The sequence below is a fragment of the Arachis ipaensis genome, chromosome B04, assembly GCF_000816755.2.
Source record: "Arachis ipaensis cultivar K30076 chromosome B04, Araip1.1, whole genome shotgun sequence".
Taxonomy (NCBI): Eukaryota; Viridiplantae; Streptophyta; class Magnoliopsida; order Fabales; family Fabaceae; genus Arachis; species Arachis ipaensis.
This window is the reverse complement of record NC_029788.2, coordinates 3,183,428-3,188,750: the sequence shown is the minus strand read 5'-3', so window position 1 is coordinate 3,188,750 and position 5,323 is coordinate 3,183,428. Positions and strand designations below refer to the sequence as shown.

Genomic DNA, 5,323 nt, shown 5'->3' with positions numbered 1-5,323 from the left:
TCACCTTATAATTCGAATCAGTGTTATTCGAACTACCTTATGCATAATTCAAATCAGTTCGGTTCGAATTACGTAGAACATCATAAATGCATAATTCGAATTGATCAAATTCGAATTACACTTCCCTACTAATTCGAATTGATATGATTCGAATTACTTCTAATTTTAAAGTTCGAATTTGATTGATTCGAATTACATAGAAACATGTTTTTGGCTGATCCATATTACGTTTTTGCAATTGGTCGAATCCTGTAATTTATCCTCCCATTTGATTTAGTATTGTGATTTGCTCTAAAATAAATATTAAATTTTATTAAACATCTATAAATTAAAAAAAATACAAAAATACTTTTATTAGTCATAACATATTCTTTCTATTCATCATAGTTATTTGATTTATTAATATTTTTTAAAAAATAGCTTTAAATTTAGGTTTAGGGAGACCTGATATGTTTTTCCCATCCGACGATCCTAGTACTAACAAAAATTGATTAAAAGAAAATAGGAGGTAAATATGAAATCGGTATTTAAAAGATTTTGACGCAGACAAAATAGTATTTAATTTTTGTTATTAACAAAATAATTCTTAAATGATTTTAAAATTTAACAAACGTGTTTCTAAGCTTGTCGAAGCACATTTCCGATGAAAAAGATACTGAGGTGGCCATAGAAAAATTCAAGATGAAATTTTTAATTAATTAATTAATTAATTAATTAATTAATTAATTAACCAGTCCAACTTGAAAAATCTAAAATTCCCATTTCTAAATCCTAATCCCCCTTCTCTTTCTCCTCTGAATCTTAACCTCCGCCCTCTCCAACACACACTCTCGCTCATGAATTGCCATAAACTTGAAAATCCTCTTGAACCCTAATCTAGTAAGAGATCCTCCCTCTTCATCACACTCTCACTTTTTCAATCATGAATTGTTCCAAATTTACAGATTAATTTACAATTCAAAAAGATTAATAACAATAAAATTCAGAGATATACAAACAGATTCATATACAATAATTAAAATAAAATAAAATAAAATAAAACTCAACACAAACACCACAGAAGCAAAAGGCAGATTTAGACCAAGCCAAAAGAATAAGAAACAGAAGAGGCACCACACGGCAGAGCCAAGATAGAACACAGACAGAGGAGGTAGGGCAGCAACTGGCGGCGAGCAGCGAACAGCTACAAGCGGCGACTGGTGGTGGGTTAGCAAGCGGAGGTGACAGAAACGAGGCCGATGAGTGAGACGCACGAACGATGCGATGCCGACAGAAGAAACAGACGACACAGGAGTTGGCAGACGCAGAAGACCCGACGACAAGATGGCAGCCGTGCGATGTCGGTGACAGCGACTCTGTAGACTGAGAAGGTTGAGCTCTATGTCGTTTTGGGGAGAGTGCGTTGAGGAGGGTGGATTAGATTCAAAGGGGGAAGGGAGGGGGATTCAAAAGCGGGATTGGGGGATTAGATTCTGGATAATTAATTAATTAAAAATTCTACCTTGGAATTTTCGGTGGCCACTTTAGCATCATTCTCATTAGAAATGTGCTCCGACGAGCTTAGGGACACGCTTGTCAAATTTTAAAATCATTTAAAAACTATTTTATCTATAACAAAAGTCAGGTACTATTTTGTCAACGCGAGAATTTTTCAGATACCGATTTGGTATTTACCTCGAAAACATATTAATTCGAACCAATTTAGTTTAAAACAGAAGAGGAATTAAAACAAAAAAACTCAGCATTGTTGATCGCACTGTGAGGGCACATTGCAGTTATATATATTATGTATGCTCCTACTCCTACAATTTACTACCTAACGCTGACTTATAATCTATAATTATAAAGATCAAAATTGGCATGCGATGTAACAAAATATAAAGGTCAATGATTTGTTAGTTGAGTGTTTTGTGTTTGGATTATTCGATACCTTGCTTCTAAATATGTTGAGTTCCTATACATGCATCCCTCCGTGTGTCTCAATCTGCTAAGGACTAGGGTGGTTGCACTCCGAGATAATTAAATCCAAATTAACATTTCAACCTAACTTGGAAAATAAAAAAAATACTAATTAATTATTTTATGAGGCACACGCATTCCTCTACAAGAAATCAAACATATGGTACCATTCAATCACCAAAAAAAAAAAACATATGGTACCATTGGAAAGCCCCTACTACTTCTGCTTCATCATGCACCCCATCCTACTGTACAAAAACAATTAGAAAAATACTAAGCTTGTTAACATGTCTTACTCTCTGCTACCAAACGCCTTGTTTCATTTGAATGTATTCTCTTGCTACAACTAACGTTAATTATTAATTAAAACCAGCTTCAATTCAATTCCTGCCGACAATCTAATTTAACTTTTGTTAACTCTTCTTATATATGATGCCACGTTCATCTATTAGGTTATATTCAACATACTATTCTAATTATAAATTGGTCCATGCTACACTTTAATCATTTTGTTTGTGTCCTTGGTTTTTTGTTTCTTAAGTTAACTGAGCTGCCTTTCTTCATGCAGAGGTTGATTCTATAAGTAAAAATAACTTTGTGACACCAACTATGGAAGTGTAGTGCTAGCTAGTAGTGGTACTAACTCAGGGTGATTGCAATAATTGATGATATGAAAAAATAAATTTTTTTAAAGAAGCTGTAGTTGGTTAATATTTTTCAAAGGTGGGCCCTGCAGGCAGTTCATCTGGTTGATACATGAAAAAAGAAATAGAAATAAAGAATATAAGCTAACTAATAGTAATGATTGTAAGGGATTCCATGTCTAAACAGTCAACCAAAAAATCATATTCATTCATAGGGAATACTATATTAGTATATAGAGGATCCTCCTGGTTCAAGAAAGTATGTGGAGGCCAACATGCTAGTGGTGAATGGTGATCCACTAAGCATAAATGTCTTCTATTTGTTAATGTGAGGCAGCATTTTAGCTAGTCTCCTCAGTGCTCAGAGCTGCATAAGATTGATTGGTATTATCTGATCATATCCATCCAAATTCCAAAATGATGTACAATTCAATATTTGCCAAAAGCTTTAGCCGTTATGAGCAGAAAAAATTGGGATATGGAGCATTTGTGGGATGCTTAATAATAGTTTTGAGTCTTTGCACAGTCTTTAAGCCTTACATAGGTCCTATTCATGTTTGTGAGTCCTCAACTCTTAGTTCTTAATAAACATCCATGCATGGTGGATTACTCATGTTCATTTCTTAGTTCTTACTTTTTTGTTTCTGTTTCTCCACAGTGAAGCTGAAGCTCTATGTCAGCTTTGACACCAAAATGCTGATGCTGAATGAAACTAGCAGCTTTCCACAAACAGCCAGAGGTAAGACATTGATTCAGGTCTATTTATAGTTTAGTCACACAGATAAGATAACTTCCTTCTGAAGAAAAGTAAATAGAAGAGACAGAAACTTGAATAAGGGTGATGACGCCAATAATTTTGACAGAAACTTCTTCATTTTGCAGTTGAAGAGACAGAAACAAAGAAAATGGAGCAAGGATGCTTTTCATAAGAAAGGACAAATTTTTACCAGGTACAGGGAGATATCAGAGTCCATGGAAAATCCTCCTCTGTTTACATTGTGACACCTGAAACAACAACCTTGCCAGAAAACTCCTCATGGACCATAAGGCCTTATGCGCGAAAGGACGATGCAGAAGCAATGAGCCGTGTAAGAGAATGGTCAATAAAGGCAGTGAAAGATGGCATGAAATTCCCACAGTGCACACTATCACAGCATTCCAGCTGTGATATTCTCTACTTCAGGCTATATTGGCAACCACTTCCATGAATTCACAGACATCATCATCCCACTGTTTCTGACTTCTAGACAATTCAATGGACAAGTTAAATTTGTCGTGTCCGAAATGCGTCCTTGGTGGATTTCTAAGTACCAAGCAATTCTCAGTAAGCTGTCCAATTATGAGGTCTTGAACATTGACAAAGTTGACCAAGTTCACTGCTTCACATGTGTGAATGTTGGTCTCAAAAGGTATCCAAAAGAACTAAGCATTGACCCTCAAAAGTACTCCTATTCCATCAAAGACTTCAGGAGTTTTCTGAGAGACTCTTATTCAGTGAAGAGAGTTAATGCAATCAAATTGAGAGAGGAGGGTGAAGATGAGAATAATAAGAATAAGAAGCAGCAGCCAAGGCTTTTGATTCTTTCAAGAAGAAGAACAAGATCATTCACTAACACAGCTGAAATAGCAAAGATGGCTAGAAGCATGGGATTCGAGGCGATCGTAATGGAAGCTGGTGGAAGCATGTCAAGCTTTGCAAATGTGGTGAATTCTTGTGATGTGCTATTGGGAGTTCATGGAGCTGGCCTCACTAACATTGTTTTCCTTCCTGAGAATGCAGTTTTGATACAAATAGTTCCTCATGGTGGTTTCGAATGGCTTGCCAAATATGACTTTGAATTGCCCTCAAAGGATATGGGACTAAAGTACTTGGATTACAAGATAAGTGCGGAAGAAAGCACTCTTATTCAGCAATATCCACAAGATCACATGATCATAAAGCATCCCCCATCCATTGGGAAACTTGGATGGGAAAGATTCAAGTCTGTGTATTTGGAACAACAGAATGTGATGCTAGATCTCAATAGGTTTAGGCCTACATTGCAGAAAGCCCTTGAGCTATTGCAGCAGTAATGTAAGTACTTGTTCACGGTGGATGAGTCTTTTTTGTTTTATTGTTATATTTATCCATTGTTTTTCAAGTAGTGTACAGAATAAATGATGAACAAAGAAGTCATCATGTGGCACAAAATATTTGTACTTGAGGGAAAACAATGTTCAGTGGGGTCGAGATGTTTACTGTGGGAACTTTTTGTATCTCTATGATGTATAATAAAGACAAATGATAATTTTAGAGTTATTTAACTGAACCAATTGCATGTTTTTGGTTGGTTCGTCCCATTATGTATTTATCTCCAGAGGCACCATGTTGTGTATTGCTTGGAAGGAGTCTTTGTCGCTTCTATGAATTAGTCACTGAATTAGTTTGGCAGTGCGTGTAGTGTTAGTAGGCAGCAGTCATTATTGAGAGTACTCTGGTTGCAACATTGATGATAATGATAGGGGCCATGTTTATAGTAACGACGTGGTTGGACACGTGAGACTCATGCTGCCAATTCTTGCAGCATCCAATTTCTTGGACGGGCTGCAGGGTGTTCTCACAGGAATTGTTAGAGGATGCTATTGCCGAAAAAAGGGTGCTTTTATTAACTTAGAGTCATATTATGTAGTTGGAATTCCGTCAGCTATTGTATTAGCTTTCTTTTTGCATTTTGGAACAA

General features: G+C 36.0%; 1 pseudogene; it reads left to right on the top strand.

Annotated features, from left to right (window-relative positions):
• Positions 1-4,946, top strand: part of LOC107635847 — a 12,990-nt pseudogene extending 8,044 nt beyond the window's left edge.